This window comes from Protopterus annectens, chromosome 3.part1 (genome assembly GCF_019279795.1).
Source record: "Protopterus annectens isolate FY-2018-M chromosome 3.part1, PAN1.0, whole genome shotgun sequence".
NCBI classification, from domain to species: domain Eukaryota; kingdom Metazoa; phylum Chordata; order Ceratodontiformes; family Protopteridae; genus Protopterus; species Protopterus annectens.
This window is the reverse complement of record NC_056732.1, coordinates 1072788078-1072815412: the sequence shown is the minus strand read 5'-3', so window position 1 is coordinate 1072815412 and position 27335 is coordinate 1072788078. Positions and strand designations below refer to the sequence as shown.

The following is a 27335-nucleotide window of genomic DNA, read 5'->3' as shown; positions in this document are numbered from 1 at the left end:
TCATCCCTATCGGCAGAATCTCCCTTCTCTATTCCCATGTTGGCTTAGTACTTAAAATACTTTCTGTGCTGTTATGGATATAATAATCTGTATAATGATTATTGTTCTCTCTAAAGGCCTGCATCCAAAATTGCAGTCTCTCATTGTTTCTTGAGCTCCCCACTGTTTCAGCATCACTCCTATACACTTTGAATTGTAATTTTCTGTGTGTTCTTTGTATAGGAGCCTTAAATGTGTAGCTCTGAAATACCCCTTCAAATTGGGTAATCCCAATCTACCCTATACTACTGGAAGAATCATCTTATTCCACTTGACTCTTGCAGTCTTCCCATCCCAGATAAAGTCCTTCAGCTTTTCATTAATTGTTATCCCCAACTTCTGGTTCATAAAAATATACCTAACCTGTGTATAAGACTAAAGGGACTAAAAACATTTTTATTGCTTGTACCATACTATCCTTAACCATATAACCAGGCTTCCATTTTCTCAGTTTTTGTATCGTCTTTTATGTAGTTTCTTCCCACATATATCTTTAGCTGCCACACCAGAATCCCTTTCAATCCATAGTCCTAAATACTTTTTATCATGTCTCCATAAATATGGATATTGCTGAACCACTTTGGGTACATAGTTTACTGCTATTGCCTTTGTTTTAGCTTCATCAATTTTGTATTCCAAAAATATTTAAAACTGTTGGTGCTCCACAGCACTGCAATGTCTCTTTCTTTCTCATTTTGTCAAGTATAAAATACCATCTGTAAATACAGCCAGCTTTTCTTTACTACCATATCAATTATGTCCTTGAATTTCTGCGTCTTCTTTGCCAGTGCTTCTAAATGTAATGTAAATAACAAATGGGAAAGAGGACGCCCCCTGCCTGGTTCCTCTGCTCAAACAGAAATTATTAGAGAGGCCCCCACCCACTTAAATTTTCACCACCAATCTCTCATATATCCTCCTAATCAACCTTATATATATATTTTTTTCAGGAAATGCCAATGCTCCCATTGCCGTGCTCATAAAGTCCCAGGTTACTATGTCAAATGCTTTCTCTGCATCTAGACCCACCAACAGCAGTGGTATTATCTTGCATTCTGCTTTCCTCCGGATCAGTGTTCTATAAATGTTAAATGCCCCCCAGCAAAACCTACATTGATCCACATCTATCAGTTTTGTCATCAGTTTTGTCATTCTTTTAGCCATTATAGACATGAACACTATTTATAGTCATGGTTTAGTATTGAAAAGATACTGTATGAAGCTGTGTCCGATGGATCTTTACCCTCTTTAGGTATTACAGCTACCACTGCTATATTCCACGGTGTTGATACTTCTCATCCTCTTACAGATCTGAAAGATTTTGTTTAACAGCACTTTTAGTTTTTTTCCCCTCCTAGTTTCCAAACATACACAGGAATACCATCCGTTCCTTGGGACTTTCCTGTAGATTGGTTGTACATCACAATTTTTATCTTGTCGCCTCCTATCCCAACTTTAGTAGTTGAGCCTCATCCGCCTGTAACCTTGGCATATTTAATTATTCCATAAACATTTCCATTTGTATGTTTTCTTGATTTCCATATTTCTCTGTTTTATACAGACTTTCATAGAATTTCCAGAACATTTATAATATCTCTACAGGATCCGTTACCTTCTTTGTTGTAGGCTCACTAAGCTTCCCAACAGCCCTTTCTACTTTCTGTTGCGTGAGTCATTGTGCTAAAAGTTTTTGTGCTGTAGTATTGTCCAAAAAAAAAAATTGCTCAAGAACAATCTTTTTAAACTCGTGCATATTATCAAGTTAATCCCTTATTTTCTGCTTTAATATTCTGCAATTTATCCTGTTCTCGTTCTAACAACAGCCTGCATTTAAATTGAAACCTGTGTGCTGAGACAGCCTTACAAGACTATCTGCAAATATATAGAGCTGAGTATATTTTTCTGTATTATTCTGTATTATAGAGCTAAATTGTTGCTTAGATATCTGTTGTCTTACTGTTCTGCAAATATACAGAGATCAGTATATATTTTCTGGGTTTTATAATTTGCACTGTGATTCCTCACATCTCTGTTGAAACTGTCTTCCCCACCCCCTCCTCCCTGTTCTTGGTTGTAGTTCAAATTTGGTGGCTTTTGCAGTGTCCGCCCCACTGTAGATTTGATCTAGGACACTCCCCCAGTCCCATCTCTTTACTGCATTCTACCTAATAAACCTTTTCTGCACTTGCTTTTAGTCCTTTTTAATTTAATCGCATTTTTTCAAACTGTGTGTGGACTAATATTGCTACATGCTCAAGTGTGCCAGCTTGCACTGCATGTGAATTGTTTTTACTACTGTTTTTGCTACTTTTCTGAAAAAAAAAAATTGTAAGCCTGTTTCCTCCCTTTCCTGTAATTAGTGTTCCAGATACAGATTTTCTGTATCCAGGACTGTTTGTAAGCTTCTGAGCCCCCCAAGCCTTTCTGTGTTGGAGGGAAGCCTTTTAGCTTATCAGTGGACTGGTAAGCATTAGGTAACCTGTCTACCACATAAGGAGTGGTTCTGGCCCAGAATTTGTAGTTATTGGCCGTTTGGGCGGTCTTCCATCTCTGTCAACTTTCTGATTTGAAGGCCTGCATTTGCACTTGTTTCTGTCCTGTAACTCCTGTGCCCATCTCATTTGCTCCCTCAAAAAAAAAAAAAAAAATTGTATCTGCTTTTACTGTATTTGTGTTTCTTCCTACTTTATTTTGCTTTTGCATCATCTTAAAAGTACTCAATTGTATTTATTACTGCTTGGTGTAACTCTAAGCCTTTTAGTTTAAGCACTTGGTCTTCAGACCAATTGTTTTACATTAAGAAGGTTTGTGGTCTGCACTGTAGTGGCAGAACAGGTAGCTTACATCCTTCTAAGTTGGGAACTGCTGATTGAGGGCTCAGTGTCTGTTATTCTAAAAGTGTATTAATTCTGGTTTCAGCACTTGGGCTTCAGGCCAGTTATTTACATTAAGAAGGTTTGTGGTCTGCACTCTTGTGGAGGAGAGGCTGGACTCTGCCCTTCTGAGCTGGGAATTTCTGGTTAAAGGCTTATAGTGCCTGCATGTTTGAACTGCTTCTTACTGTAATTGGTACACCGTGTTTGCTGTAGCATAGACTAGATCCAGGTGTGCTGAATCTAGCTTTGTTTGTATGCTTGTTGTTTGTTTGCTTGTTATTTCCCTGAATCGCTAATTCCACCTAAAACGCGGCTTTTCAGCGTTTCTGTGGATCCCTAGTGATATCTGCATTGCTTACTGTACTTATTTCCTTGTTTCACTTGAAAGAAATTTACTGTTTGTCTTTTTTGCATTTAAGTTACCTGTAACACGTTGCATTTAAGTTACCTGGCACTTGCTCACTAAAGCAATTATATAAGTCAGCACTAAAAAATTAAAAGCACTACACCCTCACAAACTCCCCTTGAGTACCTTGTTCCACATTGGCCCTTTTTTTCAATTATAAAGGAATTCCCAATACTATTCTAGCTTGTCCAAAGGTCAGTTGTCAATCTCCTCCGGTCCAGCTGGTGAATCTGGGAATCTTGAGGCAATGTTACAACTGCCTCATGTACACAGGCAACCCTCTCCTCCTCCCAACAAATTCCAACACGTGAGAGATGCAACCATTTAGCCAAACTGGAGGCTAAGCTCTCTCAACTCGGTACTGGCGTAACCAGTCAGGAGGAGAAGGAAACCACACTCACTACAATTCCAGTCTCACATAGATCTACCACGACAGCAAACCAAACACATAAACACACAAAAACATACTCGGAGGCTCTAAATAAAAATCTGCCTAAGCAGCAGAGACCTCCAAAGCAGACACCCAAGCAACCGCTACCCCAAAACAAAACACGTGCAACACATAGCTCACAAAGCCAGTGTGCTGAACAATCACAGCCCTTAAGGCTAAACACACACCAGATACACTTGTAATAGGTGACTCTATCGTTAGGCACACTGACGTCCCGCTCACCAGGCTGAACAAGGAGAAGGTCACGGTGAGCTGCCTGTCGGGCGCTAGGATCCGCCACATAACACAAGCACTCAGGTCACTCCAAGGCAAGTACAAATATGACTTGGTCATTGTCCATGCTGGTGTGAATGACCCGAGACGTACCTCCCTGGACTACATGAAAAGAGACATAGAGGAGCTCTCTGAGCATGTAGCCCAGGCCGGTATGACTCTGACCTTGAGTAGTATCTTACCCTCACCAAGAATGATGCCACAATATGAAGACAAGATTATCAATTTCAACAATTGGCTTAAGTATTGGTGTCATTCAAAGGGGATCCAATGCCTGTCAGACTGGGATGACATGCTCGACAAGCCACGATGCTTCGCTAGGGACGGCTTGCACCTGTCACCCCTGGGCTTTCGGATATTGGCAAAGGCTCTTGCTACCCCCATAGTGCCTTTTTTAGGCAAGGCTCAAAAGACAAACCCACCTCCATAGGTATCACAAGGGATAAGAAACTAAGAGTGATGCTACTCAACGCCAGAAGTCTAAACCTCAAGATGCACGCACTCAAAACTCTCTCTAGCATGGAGAACATAGATATCTGTGCAGTAAGAGAAACCTGGTTCAAGGCTCCTGAGAACACCCCAGCACTACCAGGTTATACCACATACCATGCTTTTCGGCCCCAAAACTTGGACCGAACCACAAAAGGAGGGGAAGTATCAATATTAGTCAAAGATACCCACACCTCCAGGTTGGTGGCACAGCACGAAGCATCAGAGACTATCCATGTGCAACTAACAGTGGGTAAAACTGCTTTCCAGTTTATAGCCTGCTACAGACCATCCTCCCAAACTCGGGAACCCCACTCGGCCTTCCTGAGAACACTGGAAAATATGAAGGTGTCTCCAAACGCCATTATATTGGGCGACTTTAAGTACCCAGACATAGACTGGGAGCATTACTCTAGCTCCAACACCTTAGCCCAAAGGTTCCCAGAATTTATAAACTCAAATGCTATGGAACAACTTGTTACCACTCCCACAAGAGGGGAAAACATACTGGACCTGATCATCACCAACATGGGGACTCTATGCTCCAGACCAGAAGTGTATCCCTCACTGGTAAGATCAGACCATAAACTAATTTCACTGGATATTCACATCCCGACCCCACCCCCTACCCAGAAAACCACAGTGAAAAACTTCTCTAAAGCAAATTTCACACTCAAAACCGAGGTGGAATCCTTCAGAGCCCCCGGGCCTGTGGAAAATATGGCCCAGACTGCAGAATCCTTTATAAACGCATTCTATGAACACCTTCAGGAATGCATGGATCATGCAATCCCAAATAAAACCAAGACCCAATCCTCCAAAGGCAGACGTCCTGTGTGGTGGACCCCAGCTATAAACAAACTATACAGTAGAAGGAGGAAGCTACTACATGATCGAGCAAAATCCCAAAAAGGGAAGGCATCTCTGATCAGTATTAGCAAAAAACTATGGGCACTCATAAAATCGTCTAAGGCCAGCTTCGAGAGAAAAATTGCACAGGACACTAAGGATAATCACAAGGCTTTCTTTAGTTATGTTAGGAACCTGGGTGGGAATTCCCAGATATGCTCAGAATTGGTCCAAAATGACAAAAAATACACCGAACCCACAGACATTGCCAACATCCTAGCTGACAGGTTGAGCGCAAACTCCCCCCCCCCTACCAAAAGGGCAAATATCTATCCCAGCAGAGTGCTGCCCTCCTGACATCTCAGATGCTCAGGTAAGAGCCGCCCTCTCCAAAGCAAAAAACACAGCATCAATGGGACCAGACGGTGTCCTGGGCTGTGTCCTACATGAACTCCAAGAAGAGCTAAACCCAAACATAAAACTGCTGTTCCAGTCTCAGCCTTACTACAGGATATGTACCTAAAGAGTGGCATACAGCAACAGTGGTCCCTCTCCACAAAGGTGGTGCCTCAACGGATCCTGGAAACTATCGCCCCATAAGCCTGACTAGCTTGGTCTGCAAAGTTATGGAATGGATCATCATGGACCTCATAAATAAAGATATTGGGGACCTACAGACACTGGATCCTACCCAGTTCGGCTTTAAGGGCAGATCCCGCCTCTTAAACCTGGTCGATTTCTTTGAAACAGTCACCAAGGCCATTGACACGGGGAAGGTGGTCCACACAGCCTACCTGGACCTCGCAAAAGCCTTCGATACAATACCCCACTCGGGCATTATAGATAAGCTCACCAGCTTAAATATGAACCCCTATGTCACTAGATGGGTTGCAAACTGGCTCAAGGACAGAACCCACATGGTTAGAATTGCTGGAGCCATGTCAGACTCCAAACTAGTTACAAGTGGCGTCCCACAAGGCTCAGTCCTGGGACCTCTCTTGTTCGGTATATATTTCTCGGAGGTACAGGCCAACACGGAAGGACTGTGGCTGACCAAGTTTGCAGATGACTGCAATCTGGGCGACATAATCTAATTTCCAGCCGACGCAAGCATCCTCCAAAAGGGCCTCATAGAAACAGACAACTGGTGCCAGAGCCATGGCCTCAAGCTAAACGCCAAAAAGTGTATAGTCATCCCCTTTGGCAAAAACAAACTGCCCACAAATTACCACATAGGTGGTAATCCATTAAGTACAGAAGAAGTAATTGGGGACCTGGGACCAAAGTTTATAGCAGTCTCTCATTTGACAACCACATAGCCAAAGTGGTTAGAAAAACATTTTATATAGCCCACCTAATCATGAAGGGATTCACATCTAGATCAGGGGAGGTCATCGTGCCTCTTTACTCATCCCTCATCAGGCCCATAATTGAGTACAATGCCCCTTTTGGGATGTACCTTACCAGACCACCTGCAGCAACTGGAAAGACCCCAAAAGTACCTCACCAAGAAGATCAAAGGGCTCAAACAGATGCCATATGCTGCCCGGTTAAAGAAACTCCAGCTCTACTCAGTGGCATACCGCCTGCTCAGAGGCGATCTGTGCCTGACGTATAAAGCCATGTCCAACCCGGAATTAATGGACATGCTGCAGCTCAGAAAATCAAAATCCCATCGAGCTACGCGCTCAAGAGACTTGAACCTCAGCACTGAAATAAATAGGACATGCTGAAGGGACAGATTCATAACCCAGAGGCTCCCTTCACTCTGGAATAAAATCCCAGTCCAGGTTAGGCAGAGTCCCTCATTGACTCTCTTCAAGAGGAATCTTGATGAATGGATGGGAGATCGTCGGTTTACCCCGGGTATCACTTCTGTGTCACTGTTAGACAGAGGCACAGTATACTAACCTCGAAAAAGGGCATAGCAAAATTAATTTAAAATGGGTGGCGAAAGCCAAACACACTCTGGCTAGGCTTATAAATGCCCTAGGGCAGATAGCCTAGTATGACCCTATGAAATTTTTTATTCTGCAATACTTAAACATTTGTCAGTCCCACTGAATAATTCTTGTTGATTCTTAACCATAGCTCTTTTTCTTTTATTTCCACCTTGTTTTTAAACTCCACCTTAATTTTATCCCATTCCTTAGCTATCTTTTCAGAAGAAATTTCTATCTTCTCTAATAGCTCTTGAATAATCTACAGTATCCATTCCTTAAATTCCTCTCTTTTCAGCAGGAAGTGGGAAAGTACCAATGTCTTGTTTTTATTTCATTACCCTGTGTTTTTTTATTTTGGTTATTATTGGCACACGATCTGAAATAGTTCAGTTATTGGGTGCACATCAAGAACTTCAATTAAATGCACATGTTCTTGTGAAATGTAAATTCTGTCTAGCTTGGCCCAGTTTTTATATCTTGGGGAATAATATGTAAATTCACTCAGAATTCACCCAGTTATAATGTAACACGACCCCTAACCAGGAAAAGCCGAAAGACCAACAACAACCAGGTTAGAGGTAAATACAATTGTGAAAGTTGTGGTATTGTGTATATTTCTCAATATAGAACCCTGGGCAGCATTGGCATAAGGCAAATGGAGAGACGCTTTAAATTGAAAGTATGCAAACAATATAATATTGGGAAAGCCAATACCACGAATGCTGTGGCCAGACGTGTCTCTGAGAACCCTGAGCATTCTTTCAACTATCGAATTGATAATGATAGCAAGAATATCAGAGGAGGTCCTTGGCCCCTCTGTTTAGATGAGTGGGAGCTTTATTGGCAGCTCAAAGTTAAAATGTAATGCTTTTGCCAGTTCTGGCCTTAATGACCAGTCTTCTTTGAAATGTATTTTATGTTTAAAAGCTTTAGAAAGATAACTTAAACACTTATAAACTTTTTAAGTTATAATTTGTGTTTTAGTGTATGTAATTTATATTTTTAAAATATGTATGATTGTGAATTTATATAGATTACTATTATAGTAGATAAAATTAAGTGTTATTGGGGAGATTGTCTTTAAATGGTTATTGGGGGAAGGGATGTCGTCTTTGTTTGAATTACTTATACTGGTTTTTCATGGTTTGTAACTGTCTGATGAAGTTCTTTAGTTTGGTTTGGACAAGAGCACTTACCTTGATTGTATTAACCTGTCTGGATTCTTTGATTTTTTGTGGATAAACTGTGGATGTACCTTTGAACCTTGCCTTGAGTCTTCTGTAAATAATACCCATTTTTTGTGAACTTTCTTAATTGTTTGTGCTATATGTAGGTGAAATTATGGGTTGTTATCTATTATTTCATCTAGTAATCTTGTTTGTGAATCGACATTCATTTTAGTATTGTTGCTAGCTGTAATGTAGAAGATGCTGGGGAGGGGAGGGTCTTGTGGATTGGAAGATCGAGTTTTGTTTTTTTATTGTGGTTGAGTATGAGCTGATGGTTAGAGAGCCATAGCTCTGTGTCCGAGAATGATTTTTGGGTTATATCATGGAGATGTTGCAGGTTATTAGCAGCACATACAAGTGTTTTGTCATCTGCATATTGGATAGTTAAAGCCAGTGGGGTAACACTATGGAGGTTGTCTGTAAAAATATTGGAGTGGCAGCCCAAGAACTGATCCTTGAAGTACTTCTAATGTGACGGGAAGAGGGTGGGATAGGAGATGAAGCCATTTTACAGATTGTTGACGGTCCTGTAGAGATAGCTTTGGAACCACTGAAGTGCAGAAGGGCTGAGGCACAGTTTGGAGAGTGTATTTAATAGTTTGGGGTGGGAGACCATATCAAAGGCATTGGGCATGTCTAGAAAGACAGCAGAGACTATTTTGCCATTGTTTCTGAGTTGTTTGATAGTATTGGTGAAGCTGAGGAGAGTGCCGTTGTGGTATTGTGATGGGGCCAAAAATCATGTTGACATGTTGCTAGCATATTGTTGGAAGGTTAGATAATGAAACAGTTGGGAGTGGATACATCTTTTGAGGAGTTTAGACATTGGAGAATAGCACACTGTGTATAGTTGGTCAGCTCTCTGAAATTTCCACCTTTTGTGTAAGGGGATAATGTTTGCGATTTTCCATATTGCTGGGGCATATTCTGCTATGGACCTGTTTATAAGGATCTACACTGGATAAGATATGGCTTCAGTTTTAAATATTCGTCTGGTAACTTTTCAGCTGCTATTGAAGAAGGTTTAAGCTTTTTCAGTAGTTTTACCACAGAGACCAAGTCCGATGACAGGCAATAAAAAACTCACTTTAATTAGGCAAAAAAAAATGGAAGCAGTACAGAAAATATTAATGCTTTAACTTTTATCACCGCGTTTTCATCTAAACCACAGCAGACTTTGTCAGGTAATAAAATCACCAGTTCCGTATTTATACACTCAAAAAAACCGTAATTATTCAATTAAAATCACTCATTAAAAGTTAAAAGGTTAATCACGGCCATCCTACCTACACAAATACATAAAAATATAAAGTATAACCTTTTAATCTTTAAAAACATGTAGATATAAAAGGGACTAAATACTAAAAATAAAAATTCTGCATAAAATAACTTGTAATTCCAAGAAGTTAATAATAGTGTATTCTAAAACATAAAATACTTAAAACTTTAAACACTAAAGTAAAAGCTCCATCAACTGGCCACAAGACCTGTTACAACAAGATTGCACCCTTCCAGTAAGATAAAAACATTATTTAAAAACAAAGGTTAACCATAAGGGAAGAAGTAAAAAATACTTAATGCATAAATAATTGGCTAAAATAAAAAGGAATCTCAATACATAAATTAGAGTTTGGGTTCTTCACCTAGACAGGAGAAAGGAAGGAATGATGTCATCTGTGAAACTAGGAAGCTGGTAGGCCAGCTTATTCAGCTGGTGGACTTTTGACCCCTATTGGACAGACTCTGGTTTCTGTATTAATTAAGGGATTTCCTCCAGGAAACCAGCAAGCGTTTCCGAATGAACAGCTCAGTGTGAGCTGTTTTCAGATGAATAAAGGCGATTTGGAACAAAATAATGTTAGTTCCATTGGTTAATGGTTCAACTAACAGGAATGGCATCCCGAGTCAAGATATTGGCATTTCGGCAATTTTTGGTATGTCTTCATCTTCGGAAAATGGAGCTGCTTTTGCTGGCACTAATGGGACAAGGACAGACATGCAACAAGGTGACTGTACTAATTCTAACACAGTTTTGCAACCGAGAAAAATATTTTAACATTTGGTTAACAGACAAACATAGGTGAATAGAAAAACATAATTTTTATAACAATTTGAATGGTTAGCTAGTTTATAACTCTTCCCGGCTCCACAAAGTGTACTCTTCAATTTTTCCCTTGGAACTAGACAAACCTTCAACTTAAGCACTCAAACCATTCACTTCTCATCCCGGCACTTGCTCAAAACACATAGCAAGCACTAATAAACCTTAGCACTAGACCCCCTATACTGTAGAGAAGGACAAGGCTCTCTATTCGACCTTACCAGCCAATCAATAAAAAAGTTCACTGTACCTATCCATGCATGTCCAAAGGGCAGTTTCAGGTGTATTCTCTGGTCCAACTGGTGAATCTGGGCATTTTGAGGCAATGTTACAATTGCCTCATGTACACAGACAACCCTGTCCACCTTCCACCAAACACTAATACATGCGAGAGATTAAATTAAACAGCCAAACTGGAGGCTAAGCTCTCTCAACCCAAGACTGGACCAGGCAGTCAAGAGGAGAAGGGAATTACTTGCATCACACCACCAGTCTCACATAGACCTATGAAACCAGTACCGGCAAAAAACACACACAAATACATGAAAACTTACTCGGAGGCTCTAAATAAAAATCTGCAAAAACAACAGAGACCTCCAAGCAACCCCCCCCCCCAGCACAAACCATGAAACACATACTTCACAAAACCAATGTGCCACGCAATCACAGCCCTTAAGGCAAAATAACATGCCCAACACACTAGTAATAGGTGACTATAGTCAGGCACACTGATATTCCACTTACTAGGCTGAATAAAGAGAAGGTTACTGTTAGCTGCCTGTCTGGTGTCAGGATCCGCCACATAACACTAGCACTCGGGTCACTCCAGAACAAGTACAAATATGACTCTCATTGTTCATGTTGGTGTGAATGACCTGAGCCGTACCCCCCTGGACTACATGTAAAAGAGACATGGAGGAGCTCTCTGATCACGTAGCCCAGGCTGGTATGACCCTGACCCTGAGTAGCATACTGCCGTCACCAGGAATGATACCACTGTATAGAGAAAAAATTATCAATTTCAACAATTGGCTAAGCTCTGGTGTCATTCAAAGGGGATCCAGCGTCTGTCAGCCTGGGATGACCTGCTCGACAAGCCACGCTGCTTTGCTAGAGACAGCTTGCACCCGTCACCTTTAGGCTTTCGAATACTGCCCCCCCCCCCCCCGTAGTGCCTTTTTTAGGCAAGACTTAAAAGACAAACCCACCACCATAAATAACACAAGTAACAAAAAACTGAGGGTAATGCTACTCTGTGCCAGAAGTCGAAGCCTCAAAATGCACGCACTTGAGGCACTCCTCAGTATGGAGAAAATCGATATATGTGCAGTAACAGAAACCTGGTTTAAGGCTCCAGAGAGCACCCCAGTACTACCAGGCTACAACTCATACCATACATTTTGGCTACAAAACCCGGACCGAAATACAAAAGGCGGGGGAGTATCCATATTCGTCAAGGATACCCACACCTCCAGGTTAGTGGCACAGCACGATGCTTCAGAGATCATCCACATGCAACTAACAATGGGCAAAACTACTATTCAAATTATAGCTTGCTACAGATCACTCACCATGTCCCAGGACACCCACTCTGCCTTCCTGGAAACACTGGGAAATATAAAGGTCCTACCAAACACCCTGATATTGGGTGATTTCAATTACCCAAACATGGGAGAACTAGTCAAGTACAAACTCCCTTGCCCAACATTTCCTAGAATTTATAAACTCAAACGCCCTGGATCAACTGGTCAACACCCCCACCAGAGGTGACAACATACTGAACCTGGTCATCACCAAACATGGGCGACCGGTGTTCCACACCAGAGGTCAACCCCTCGCTGGTTGGATCTGGCCATAAACTAATCACTCTGGATATCCACGTTCTGCCACCACCCCGTGCAAAGAAAGCACTGTGAAAAACTTTTCAAAAGCAAACTTCACGTTACTTAAGACCGAGGTGGGATGTTTCAAAGCCCCCATGCTAAAGGATAATGCTGTCCAAGCTGCAAAATCCTTTACTAATGCACTCTATGGGCACCTACAAGAATGCATGGATCGTGCTATCCCAAAGAAAACCAAGACTCACTCCTCCAAGAAAAGGAAACCAGTCTGGTTGGACCCCTGCCATAAACAAGCTGTACAATAGAAGGAGGAAACTAGTATAGAAAAGAGTAAAATCCCAAGAAGGGAAGACATCCCTGATCAGTATTGGCAAGAAACTGTTCCCTCATAAAATCATCCAAGGCTAGCTTTGAAAGAAAAATTGCCATGGACTTTGAAGATAACCACAAGGTATTCTTTAGCTATGTCAAGAATCCTAAGTGGCAATTCTCAGATCTGCTCGGAGTTTGTGCAGAATGGCACAAAATACACTGAACTGACGGATATAGCCAACATCCTCGCAGACAAGTTCAGTGCAAACTTCACCCCCCTCTCATCCCCAGAAGGGCCCATAACTATACCAGAAGAATGTAGTGCCCCTGAAATCACAAACACTCAGGTTAAAACAGCCCTCTCCAAAGCCAAAAACACAGCTTCAATGGGACCGGACAGTGTCCCAGACTGCATCCTACATGAGCTCAAAGATGAACTAACCCCTCACCTAAACACACTTTAAACTCAGCCTGTCTACAGGCTTTGTACCCACAGAGTGGCACACAGCAACAGTTATTCCACTCCACAAAGGTGGAGCCACAACAGACCCTGGGAAATATCGCCCTATAAGCCTGACTAGCTTGGTCTGCAAAGCTATGGAGCACATCATCATGGATCTCATTAACAGAGACATTGGGAACCTCCAAACACTGGACCCTACCCAATTCAGCTTTAAGGGCAGATCATGCCTCCTAAACCTGGTGGACTTCTTTGAGACTGTTACAAAGGCTCTAGATGAGGGAAAGGTGGTCCACATAGCCTACCTAGACCTCGCAAAGGCTTTCAACACCATTCCCCACTCAGGTATTATAGACAAACTCACCAGCCTGAACATAAACCCCTACGTCACGAGATGGGTTGCCAACTGGCTCATGGACAGAACCCACATGGGTAAGAGTTGCAGGAGCTAGGTCTGCCTCTAAAACGGTTACAAGTGGTGTTCCCCAGGTCTCATTCCTAGGACCCCCTCCTGTTCGGCATATACTTCTCAGAGGTACAGGCAAGCACAGGAGGACTGTCTGACCAAGTTCACAGACGACTGCAAACTAGGGGCTATAACTGACTCTCCGGCTGACACAGACATCCTCCAAAAGGGTCAAAACCATGGCCTCAAGCTAAATGCCAAAAAGTGCATAGTCATCTCCTTTGGAAAAAAACAAAGTGCCCACAAACTGCCACATAAGTGGTAGCCCCCTAAATACAGAAGACGTAATAAAGGATCTGGGGACCCAAGTAGATAGTAACCTCTCCTTTGATATTCACATTGCCAAAGTGGTTAGAAATTCCAATTCCTTGTGTGGCCCACCTAATCAGAAAAGGGTTTGTATCCAGACCGAAAGAGGTCATTGGGCCTCTCTGCACATCACTCATCAGACCCATCATAGAGTACAATGCCCTATTTGGGATGTACCTTACAAGACAACAACTGGAAAGACCACAGAAGTACCTCACCAAGAGGATCACTGGCCTCAAGCAGATGCCCTATGCAGCTCGACTGAAGAAACTCCAGCTGTACTCTATTTGAATGCCGCCTACTCATAGGTGATCTCTGCCTGACATACAAGGCAGTTGTCCGACCCAGAATTGATGGACATGCTCCACCTAAAGAAAACCATATCTCCTCGAGCCACACGCTCCAGGGATCTAAACCTCACCACAACAATAAATAGGATGTGCTGGAGGGCTAGATTCCTGATCCAGAGACTTCCCATGCTCTGGAACAAGATTCCAATCCACATTAGGCAGAGCTGCTCGCTAACCCTCTTCAAGAGAAACCTTGATGAGTGGATGGATGGGAAACAGAAAGTTTACCTCTGGGATCACTTCAATGGTTCTGCTGGACAAAGGCACAGAGAACTAATCTAAGGGGGCGGCAAAAGCCAACACATTCCGGCTAGGCTTATAAATGCCTTTGGGCAGATAGCCTAGTATCTACCAATGAAGAGGAAAATGATGATGTGATTGAACTGGACACTTATAAGAACAATTTAAATAAGCTTCATGATTTACTAGTTAAATACAAGTCTGTGCATTGATACTGATTATCTTAAGAAATGCCTTAACAGGAATTTGGTCCCTAAAGGACTGAGTGTTTAAATACCCTAACAACACTGTGTATGGTTCAGATTTGTATGATGAATTATTAAAGACCTTTAACAATTGTGGTTTGAACATTGTTAAAATAATTATTAAAATGAGCGTTCTATGGCAAATTTCCACTCAAATATTGAACAGCTTAACCAGAATATCAATAAGGATCTTGTGTTTTCCATTGAAGCTGAGAAGGTAAATATTTTACTATTATGGACACGATTGATGAAAGTGTTCTTTGATAGAAGACAGATGAAATTTAAATGGGAACATTTTGGAATGCAAGGATAAAAGATGTTCTAAGCCTAAAGATGTTAATGGGGCCAGGGATCCCCCTGGTAATGACAATTTTGAGGAGAGTGTTGAATTCAACACAGTAAATGAGGATGGTTTTCACCAATACTTTGGAACCTTTAGAATACCCACCCGTATGCAAGTCTGCGAGAATCATGAGACCAACACCAGCCTCAATACATTACACCTTCTTTCGAGGGGGAAAGCGGGGGGAGGTATGCAGGGCAGAGTGAGGTATTAATGCTACACACTGATGGTATAACAACTGTGAATTCCAAATACTCCTATAACAACTGTAATATTTTTAATTACAGTAATCTTAATCTAACTACTGATCATTTGTCTTTTTTCAAAAGGGTTCAAGTTTATCTCAAATAAGAACTGTGACCTGGCTAAGCTTCTTTTGGATCTGAAAATGTTTGTAAGAAATGTTCATTTAGAGGTCCTGTTCCAAGGGCCCCCTAGGATTATAGAGATGGGTACCCTTAGATGTAGAAGTGAGTTTAACCCATTGCTTCACCCTCAATTAAAACTTTTTGAGCTTTTAGTTGAGAAGGAATTTAGAAGAAAGGTCCATAACAACAAATGCAGAAATTAATCTTAATAAGAATGAGTGGAGGATCTTGCAAAATCTTGGGGTTGACAACATCAGGGTGATGAAACCTGACAAAGGAGGAGGAACAGTCCTCATGGACACTGTGATATTCGAAGATGTTGGACATTCTAGGTGATATAGATACTTATAGTAGAGTCTCTAGGAATGAAATCAGTGTTGCATACAGATAATTTGATTTAGCCTTATGTGAGTTGCTTACTGAAAATTTGATTGATTTGAGCACTTTTAAATATTTGAGTAATGATAGACCTAGGGTATCTGCTATATTTGATATCTGGAAGGTCCATAAGGACCAAGCTACCCCCCCCCACACACACACACACACACTGAGGCCAATTGTGGCAGCGGAGGGCTCAAAGACTGCTCCATTGGCTTACGTTTTTGGACAAAAAGCTCAAAATCTTATGGGGTACCTATAAGCAAATCCTTAAGGACTCGTGGGATTTTTTGATGGCTTTTGACTTAAACTCAATACTCTCAAAGGGTTCTGTTGTCACGGATATTAAGGATCTTTTTTCCTACAATTTCCCCATAAGACAGTGTTAGAGTGATTGGAAGCTGCCTTGGTTGACAAGGGGATTGCCAAGGTCGAGGATTTACATTTTGTTGTATTACAATTAGTGGAACTTTTAAAGAATAATTTTTATATATTTTGACAGGGAGTTTTTCACCAAACCAAGGGTGTAGCTATGGGAGCAAATTGTGCCCCCATGTATGCTTATATAGTTTTATCTTGGTGGGAGAGGAAATTCATTTTGGATTCAGAATTTGACATGTTGGTCATTCTATAAAATATTTTTGGACGACATAATATTCTGGACTCGCGCAAGGATTAGGCTCAACAAATTTTTGAAGTATCTGGATATAACTACTGAATTCCTTATAGGTTCATAGGTTAGTATTAGGCTAATTGCCCCTTGTGGCCATTTTAAGCCTACCCAATTACTCCACGTGAGAATCAAACCCTGCACCTTGTGTTTGCCAGGTAAACACCTTAACCATTATGCCATCCTCCCACCTCCCTGCCATCCTAAGGTTTTTCAGGATATGATGGATTTCTTTAGATGTTAATATCGAGAAAACTAACCCTGCTAGTAAATCTAAGGTGTTCCGAAAGGAAACCTTTTCCAATTCTTATTTGCATTTTAATAGTGTACAACCGTTTTTTAGAAAAAAAAAAAAAAAAAAGCATTGTTAGAGGGCAATTTATTAGAGCAAGCAGGATGACCCCCACTTTGAATGACTTTGAATCTGAATGTGATTTCTTGGAGGCACTGTTTGTTGATGGGAGATACCCCCCAATTTATTAAAGGCGATTTGAAGTGAAATAGTTTCTTCTAGGAATAAAAAAAAATTCCCCTTGTTGGGGAATAGAGTTAAATTAAACACTGCTAATAATTGTGGACATGAAGTTAGCCAGTTTAATAGGGTGTTTACTATGGAGTATAATGCTGATTCTTCTCTGACTAGGGATATTATTAGAAAGGAATGGGAGAGGTTTATGGAACAACGTGATTTAGAAATATTTGATAATGACCCTCTTGAGGATTGCTTATAGTATGTGAAGGAACTTAAAAGAAGTGATTGAGCTTGAGAAATTGCCCCGTACCTTTATTATTATACATTATTCAACAAGGACATAAGTGTATTTTACCTCCCAAGGACTCAGCAACCAAAAAAGGAGAAGTAAATTATAGATGTATAAGTTGTAGAGTCTTCCACGAAACACACCAAATTCTCGATAAAACGCAGGTTTATTGAAGATAAAGGAGATGAGCGCTTTCGCGTGCTGGACTGCACGCTTCATCAGATCTAACACAATGAATTATTCTGAAGCTTATATACAAAAACATAATGATCAACTGATACAATTAATCAATTAGATAAATGTATAATTAGATGGTTAACCAGCTATTAAACAATCTTTGAAAATTCATTTAAAGTGCTAGTGCAACTTTGCTTAACCCATTCTATTTAAAAACTCATGACGTAAAACAAATAATAAAACATTCCGATAACATTTTATGACAAATTTAAAAAATAGAAATATTGTATAGCTAAATAACATATATAGATATAAAAGTTCATAATAATCTATACATGACACCTATATGAGAATAAAATATAAAATATATAGTATGCAATAGTGTGTGAACTAATGTAAATTCATTCATGTCCTTAGTGAATGAATATTGATACATGTTTGAAATATATAAAAATGTGCAAAAAATGTATGAAATACATGAAAATGTTAAATAAAATGCAATATATAAAAACATTAAAATGATTAAATATACTATGACATTATCAGTAATGTAAAATGGAAATTACACATAAAACCATATTCAGTGGTCTAAACAAAATAAATTAATAGATGGAATGGAGAGACTCATTCCAAAAATATATGAATGCAAAGTATAAAATGTAGAGTATAGGACTAATATATTGCATATCAATAAACATAGGATTTATCATGCCACCCTAGCTTAAGTATGGAATTTGAGTGAAACATGGCAATAAATGTGCCTCAAAATAACAGGAAAAAGTGGATAGACAAAACCATCTAGAATATGTTAAGTATAATAATCTATACTAATCAATGGAACTGATAGCAACATTAAAGCACCATTTCTAATTAAATAGATTGTATAACTAGATAGCCTCCAGTACTGGTTTCAAGGAGATACGGAGGTTTAGGCCAGGTGGTATATGTGCCCTGGTTCTAAAAATCCAACTTAATTCAAACCTTGCTAGAGAGTTCATATTATCTCCCTGTCTTATACTGGGTGTGATAACTTGTAATACTCTAAAACTAAAGCTATGTGCTGAATGAGTATTGATATGTTTGGCAAGTGCATTTTGATCATTCTTTTTCCTAATGTCGTAGACATGGTTGTATATTCTCTCTTTGAATTTCCTTTTGGTTAAACCAGCGTAGAATGCATCACAAAAGTCACAAGTAGCCAGATATACTAAGTTCATCGTGTTGCAGTCAGCATAAATCTTAGGGACAAATCTAAAATGACCAGATGGAAAATTATAAACTTGTGTATGTGTGATGTATTTGCACATGTTACATTTCATACATGGGTATGTCCCTTTGTTATCTAAAGGCAAATTTGGAATATGACTAATCTTATCATTAAAATTAAAAATTAGTTTAAGATTATTACAGTTCTTAAACAAGAAATGAGGTTTTGTGCCCACCAAACGTTTAACGTAATCATCACTGGTTAGCACGTTCCAATGTTTAGTGATGATTTTCTTTAAATCTATAATGTCATTTGTATATTTTATTACATAACTTAATTTGTTGTCTTTGGGTAATGTCCTCATGTTATGTATAGTATTACTAGATGTACCAGCAATATCCAAGTTTGTATCTATACCCAAAGTTTTATTCTTAATAGATCGAACTAGGTTAGCATCATAGCCTCTATCTAAAAATAAGGCCTCTAAATGATCTGCTTCTTCAATTAACACATCATTACTTTTGCATAACCTAGATAACCGGACATACTGGCTCTTAACAATTCCTGAAAAAACAAACCTAGGATGCATGCTGTTATAGCTTAATATATTGTTCTTCCAACACTGCTTTCTGTAAAGTGATGAAACCAATCTTTTATTGCCATCAAACGTGAGAGTAACATCTAAAAAAGTTTATGGCAACATCAGAATGTTCTGCTGTGAATCTCGGGAAATCTGTGGTAGACTCAAGATAGACTAACAATTCCTGAAATAAAGTAAAGGTCCCTTCCCATATTATTACCACGTCATCAACAAATCTTCTATAGAACTTAATTCTATGTGCCCAAGCATTATTAAACATGTATTGTTGTTCCCAAAAATGCATCACTAAATTTGCATACGTATTGGCACATGGGGTGCCCATGGCGACACCCCATGTTTGAAGAAAATGTTTTTTGTTAAATAAAAAGACATTGTTGTACAAAACTAAATCAAGTAGTTGGCATATAAGGGTTTGCCTGTTGGTTGTGAAAGTAGTTTCATGAGCCATTATTTCTCTAACTGCCTGTATACCATACTCATTAGGTATACAGGTGAAGAGGTTTTTGACATCTAATGAAATTAATAAGTATCATCTGTGCCTAACCAATCCTGTTGTAGCAACTCTATATCATTGAGTAATTGGTAGGTATCCTTAAGAATAAATGATATGCTATCAACTACCGGTCTCAAAATTTTTTCAATGAAAACTGAAACTGTAGACGTGGACCATCCCTTGCCAGATACGATGGGACGCATGGGAACAGGATGTACATTCTTATGAAGCTTGGGTAGTCCCTTTAAACAAAGGAACCAAAGGATTTTCAATAAGCAAAAACTCATACATCTCATAGCTGATTTGCATACACATCAATAAATCATATAGTCTGTCATGTATATTAGTGACAATACTATTCACATCATCTATGCTTATTGGTTTATAAGTGTTGCTGTCTTCCAATAATAATTCCATGGCTTTGATGTAATCAATAGTATCAAATAAAACTACCCCCCCCCTTTCTCAGCAGTCTTCACTACTATGTCATTATTTGCCCTTAAAGTTGCTAATGAAACAAACTCAGCATTGGTCAAGTTATAAAATTTTCTCTTTTTAACATTGGCAGAATAATGAATGTAGAAGTCTCTTTCACACAATCTGATGAAACAATCTACAACAGGAGGCATTGCAGGCGTAAAGGAACTTTTCTTTCTAAACATGGTGGACGACAACGCTCCGTTGTTGGTTTTGTCATTATCTTTAAAAAAATAACTTGAGAGCAATTTTACGTCCAAACAAACGTAAGTCAATGAGAGTTTCGTTTAATTTGCTAGATTGCGAAGGTATAAAACTCAGACTCTTATTGAACAAAGCAATGTCAGACTCAGACAAAATAAAACTAGAAAAGTTAAATACCAGATTATTCGGTCCCAGGCCATCCGTTTCTGTGCGTGTTGATCTTGCGAATACTTTCTTTTCCTTGGCCCCCTGCTGTGCGAGCGTCCTCTTGCGAACCTGGACTGTTTGATGGGAAATGGAAAACACTGCTGATAGGTTTTCTACTTATGGCACCAAGTCTCTGTTCATCATTCTGAATATGCAGAGCAAGTTGGTTCGGAGGTGGTGTGTTGAGAGGAGTCGCAGTGATGACTTCATTAACCAGGGGTGGAGTAACACCATGAATGAGTGTAGAGGCACCAGGAGCATCATTGTGGTCACGTAACAACTTGCGTTGTTTGACTAGTTGTAATTTTTCACTGTATATACGAACTTGAGTCAGTACATTATTCAGCCTTCTACTGCAGGAATCAGTCTTATATTTATTACTAATGTCTTTATATAGTTGTTCTACGCGTTTCTGTGTTTGTCTCTAATGGTGTAAAGTATTCCATTAGCAGATTTATATACTGAAAGCCTAAATTGATATTCAAGTCCTGCCACTTTTTAAGTAAGACAGGATGCTGTTCGCCATATGTGGGCATGCATAAAACACGCATCCCACGTGGCACAATTTTGAAATGAAGACAGGCTTCTAGGTGCTTACGTTGCCAAGAGAAGCGCTGTAGTTTGTAAAGTTCATTTTCAAATTCACGTAGCAAGTTGTTGAACTCAATTAGGTTAGTATTATCATTGTTCACAGTCCTGATACTGGCTGGTTCAGTGAAACTCAGAGCCAATAAAGGGTTACCTTCACGATTGATAAATTCATCCAAATGTATTACGTTGTCCCTCGTCTCTGGGTTGTAATCTAGTTCTATGTTAGCCAGTTCCATCGTGTGGAGGAAAAGACACTAAGCAAGAGGAAAATCAACAAGGAAATAAGTGTCTTTTACCTCCCAAGGACTCAGCAACCAAAAAAGGAGAAGTAAATTATTGATGTATAAGTTGTAGAGTCTTCCACGAAACACACCAAATTCTCGATAAAACACAGGTTTATTGAAGATAAAGGAGATAAGCGCTTTCGCGTGCTGGACTGCACGCTTCATCAGATCTAACACAATGAATTATTCTGAAGCTTATATACAAAAACATAATGATCAACTGATACAATTAATCAATTAGATAAATGTATAATTAGATGGTTAACCAGCTATTAAACAATCTTTGAAAATTCATTTAAAGTGCTAGTGCAACTTTGCTTAACCCATTCTATTTAAAAACTCATGTTAGATGATATAGGTTTATAATAATATTATAATAATAATATAGATTTATTTTGTTTAGACCATTGAATATGGTTTTGTGTAATTTCCATTTTACATTACTGATAATAAGTCATAGTATATTTAATCATTTCAGTGTTTTTATATATTGCATTTTATTTAACATTTTCATGTATTTTATACATTTTTTGCACATTTGTACATATTTCAAACATGTATCAATATTCATAAACTAATGACATGAATGAATTTACATTAGTTCACACACTATTGCATACTATATATTCTATATTTTATTTTCATATAGGGGTCATGTATAGATTATTATGAACTTTTATATCTATATATGTTATTTAGCTATACAATATTTCTATTTTTTAAATTTGTCATAAAATGTTATCTGAATGTTTCATTTGTTTTATGTCATGAGTTTTTAAATAGAATGGGTTAAGCAAAGTTGCACTAGCACTTTAAATGAATTTTCAAAGATTGTTTAATAGCTGGTTAACCATCTAATTATACATTTATCTAATTGATTAATTGTATCAGTTGATCATTATGTTTTTGTATATAAGCTTCAGAATAATTCATTGTGTTAGATCTGATGAAGCGTGCAGTCCAGCACGCGAAAGCGCTTATCTCCTTTATTTTCAATAAACCTGTGTTTTATCGAGAATTTGGTGTGTTTCGTGGAAGACTCTACAACTTATACATCTATAATATATTATACATTATTATACATTTGTTGACCGGGCTAGTCCAGCTGGATATATGTCCGTTTTCAGTGGATGCCCAGGGAGAAAAGCTCCACAACATAAAAAAGTACACCAAGACATAGATATTTGCAAAGAAATTAGGACATTACAAAGCTTTGGCACACATTACATGTTGTAGGATTTCGCGTTCGAATAGGAAAGCAACTAATGCAAACAGTTATTTATATTAATAATGCAAGTATATCTAAGAGACAATATTAGTTATAAAGTCACACAACAATTTCAAACTAAAATACTGTTGACTAATAGCTATGAGTTTTCATAGGAAGAAAAAAGTGCTTGGATAGGCTTATTCTGTAAAGTCTCACAAGAGATCCAAGTGTAATATGGCTATGGTTAATCCTTCAACTATATACACATAAATGCATGCACATTAATCCTTCGAATAATCAAACTCACTTTATTATCAATAGAGAAGACACAAGATAATGTCCATAAGCTGGGTATCAAGGGAAGGGTTAATTGTTAGTCTGGGTTAGCACCTTGAACTATAGTAAAAGAAAGGGTACTTTTAAGTGTGGGGTCTGCTCGCAATGTGCTTACATTATTTATAAGGATTAAAGTTTTAGTAGATTGTAGGGGCAAAGAAATTGTGGGTGCTGCATATAGTAATTGAAACACCACTGGGCTTGTGTATCCTGCTGTTTGTGAGCCTTATGGAGTGTTCTATGTAGGAAAAACTGAGCATAAACTGAAAAACGAAATTACGAACACTACAATGACTTCAAATGGAAAGAAAGCATTATACAAACATACCCTGGTATGTAATACGGCTAAGTTTTTATTTTTTTGTGTTGGATAAGGTAAGAGTTGATGTCGGGGAGGAGGGGACCGTGGGAAACACGTCTTGAATATAGGGAATTGCATTGGCAAGTTACCCTTGATGCAGGAAGACCGCCCTGGCCTTGACGAGAATATATCCATAGCTGCTCTTTTAAAATTAAGAGCAGCCAAACTCTCTGTTTTATGTATTAATATTGCTTTTTATTTTAGCTATGTATGCATTAAATTTATTTTTCCTTCTTCCTTCCCTCTGTGTCCTCTTCCTTTCTTATATCCAACTGACAGCACACCTACCAATACTATTATTATGTACACCCTTTGAATTAGTCCTCTTCCTATATATGTCTGCAACTTTCCTGCTTATCCTACCTTTAGACCTTACCACCTACTACTCTCTATCAGCCCCTCCACTTTCAACCCATTATTTCCCTATCTATACCTAGCCTCTCTCCCCAGAACCCCTCCTCTCCAGTCTATCATTTATACATATTTCATTCTACCAGCTATTTTATAATGTGTGTGTAATATATATATCTGGAGTAGGGACTTCATTTGTCTGCAACCTGTGGGTCTTGGATCCGATATCGGATCCGACCCGGCAACTATTCATACAGCTATGAATCCGAGCTCTGAGCTCCTAGCTCCTCCCCTCACCCATAATCCCTTGCCAACCCCAAATGACCCCAGATCTAGTTTGCCGCTCTAAAGTGTTTCAGCTGGATTGCGAGCTCCTGGCGATTTCTTATAGATAAGTGAATTTTCAGTCATTTTTTTCCTAGTTTAATCAGTGTGAGTGTGCTAGGTTTTCTTTAGCCTGTTAACTTTGAAATTTTTAGTTTTTTACTCTCCGTTCGCTGGTCGTTATTGTGTGCTTGTGTGTGATTGCGTTTGGGGCCTAGTGTGTTTGTGTAGCCTTAGTTTAGAGGCCCCTAAGCCTATTTTTTCTAAATGCACCGAGTGTGGCCATAAGCTCTCTCTGGCAGATGGCCACACTCGGTGTGTTCGGTGCCTTGGGGTTGAACACCTGTCCTCGGGCTGTACCATTTGTGCAGCGTTCAACCCCAGGGCACTGAAAGAGCGGAGGTCGAAGCTGATTCTGGCGGGACTTTTGCCCCCGGATTTGGCTCCGGCCTTAGCTCCTCCCGTGGCACCTCCTCAGCCTGTGGTGGTAGCCACTCCTGCCCCCCTTCCCCCGGCCGGGATTCAAACTCCCACTAAAGCGCCGGAGGACAGGGAGGCCAGGAGGGAGAAATGGACAGAGAAGCACCACAAGCGGAGGGCCGAGGCCTCCGCTTCGGCCCCCCCCAGCTAAGCGGGCTTCTCCCTCCACGGCTTCCAGGTCTCTTCCTCCTCGGCTCCGATCTCCATGCTTCTCCCCGAGACCCGAGGAGGAGGAGACCCGATCTCCGTCGAGGTCATCGAGGCAGCAGTCCAGGCCTGCCTCGGTGGCCTCTTCGAGATCAACCTACAGCCTGTCTGATGCAGACATGGACCAGATGATGATGATGAGGTTCATCCAGGCCCAGCTGCAGATGGGAGTGCTCTTGCCTACCCCCCCCCCCCTTCGGGTGGGAGCTCGACACCTTTCTTTGTTCCGATTGCTCCTTCTCCGACCCGCTTCCCGGGTTCGGAGCGCTCGGAGCCGGGCAGTGTCGGAGCACACTGGTCCCTCGGATCCGATGGTCTCGGTGCCGGTTTCCGATCCCTTCATCGGATCCGAGGGGGAGTCTACTTTCGGAACCCAGGGAGAGCGGCTCCCCCTCGGCGGCCTTCGATGCAGTGGAGAGGGCTCTGTCGAGCATCCAGGCCCCTGGCCCTTGTCTCGGCTCCACCCTGCGCTCCCTCTCTGCTGGGTCAGGCTCCCATCACCCGGCCACAGGGACAGCCTGCTTCGATGTCCCAGGTTGTTCCATTGGAACAGGATGTTGTTGGTGAGACCTCCTCGAACAGCCCCCCCAAGGACGTGCCTCGCAAGCACAAGTGTAAGAGGAGGCACGTGGACTCCCCCGAGTCCTTAACAGAGGACACGGACTTGGATGAAGGGGAAGGCTCCCCAAGGTCATCCCCTGAGGATTTCTCCTTTGGAGACATCACGGAAATGCTCAGGATCAGGGGGGGGTGGCCTGCCACCAAGGCTTACTCCGAGTCCGTGTTCCTGGAGGCATTCGAAGCAGGCCCGTCTACCTCTTGGGTGTCCCCTCCGGCCGACCCCCTGGTGGACCTTAGTACCACCAGGGCGTGGAAGGAGCCGGACACTGTGGAGCCAATTCCTAAACGCCCGGATAGGATCTTGAGCCCCCCCGCAGACCGGTCCCACTGGGGCAAGAGTCCCCCCGTAGATGCCATGTTGACGGCGGCAGCCACTAAGCGGGAACTAGCTCAGGAGAGCCCCTCCGCTCCATCCACTGAGCAAGGAGTCCCGCTCGATGGATCATCTTGGGAAGCGGGTATTTAGTTCAGCGACCTTCTCAGTAAGGTCCCTGAACTACATGGCAAATGTCATTAGGATGCAGTGAGATCTTATTAAAGAATACACTGCTTCCCCCCCAGAGTCTATGTCGGCGGAGGACAGGCAGTTGTACTCCACTCGTATGGCCACTCTTAGATCTATTTCCAACACCTCTATGCGGCTGTTGTCCCACGCCACTGAGGGAGCCGCTAGAGCTAGTGGAGCGGGCCTAGTTATGAGACGCCAGGCCTGGCTCCGACATTGCAACTTCGCGGAGCCCTTTAAGGCGTCCTTTGCGAATGCCCCCTTTGATGGTTCTGCCTTGTTTGGCAAGACCGTTCGCGAGACACTTGTCCAGAGCGAGAAGGACAGGAAGACGTTGTCTGCCATTGGAGTCCGCTTCTCTGCTCCCCAGAGGTCCTTCTCTAAGAACCAAAAGGGACAGAAGAAGATGTGGTTCCGGAAATCGCAACATTCCTAACCTGCTATGGACAATCAGTCTTTCCGTGGCAGAGGAGGACAGGGAGGATGCCGCCCTAGAGGCAGAGGGGTTCCGAGAAATTTTGGGTCCAGAGAATCCTTCTCTGATCGGCCCACGCAACAGCCCTGAAGGGTTGCCCGACTGCTCCACTCTGGAGGCAGTCGGGGGGGGGGGGGCGCTTCTCGAGGCACATGGCGGCATGGGAGTCCATCACATCAGACCGCTGGGTGCTTCGTATCATAGCCAGAGGTTACAAAATCCCAATGCAACATGTCCCCAGATTCAGAAACCTCCCTGATGTACCACCCGCTCAGAGGGAGGCTGCAGCCGCAGAAATCCAGCAGCTGCTAGAGAAAAGAGCCATCCAACCCGTCCCCCCAGACCAGCTCGGATTAGGGTTTTACTCCAGGTTCTTTCTGGTGCCAAAAAAGACGGGGGACTTGAGACCCAATTCTAGACCTTTCCCTCCTGAACCTGTCGGTAACCAAGGAAATATTCTGAATGGTCACTCTTCAATCCATTCTCCCCCTCTTGTGGGATAGCGACTGGATGTGCTCAATAGACCTCAAGGATGCGTACTACCACATTTTAATGGACAGACAATCCAGGAGGTTTCTCCGCTTCCGGCTGGGAGCCAGCCACTATCAGTTCAGGGCCCTTCCCTTTGGCCTCACCACAGCCCCCAGGGTGTTGACCAAAGTTTTAGCAGTGATAGCGGCCCACCTGAGACTCCAGGGAATGCAGGTCTTCCTGTTTCTGGACGACTGGCTCCTGACCGCCCCAACAAGGCATCTACTCTGCTCAGCCAGAGACTTTTTTCTTTGCCTAGCCCCCCAGTTAGGCATTACGATCAATACGGACAGA

General features: G+C 41.2%; 1 protein-coding gene across 1 annotated transcript in view; it reads left to right on the top strand.

The window, feature by feature from the left end:
- The window catches only part of LOC122798354 (serine/threonine-protein kinase OSR1-like), a 2305884-nt gene that overhangs the window by 31971 nt on the left and 2246578 nt on the right, over nucleotides 1-27335 (top strand). The gene's annotated exons all lie outside the window — the stretch shown is intronic.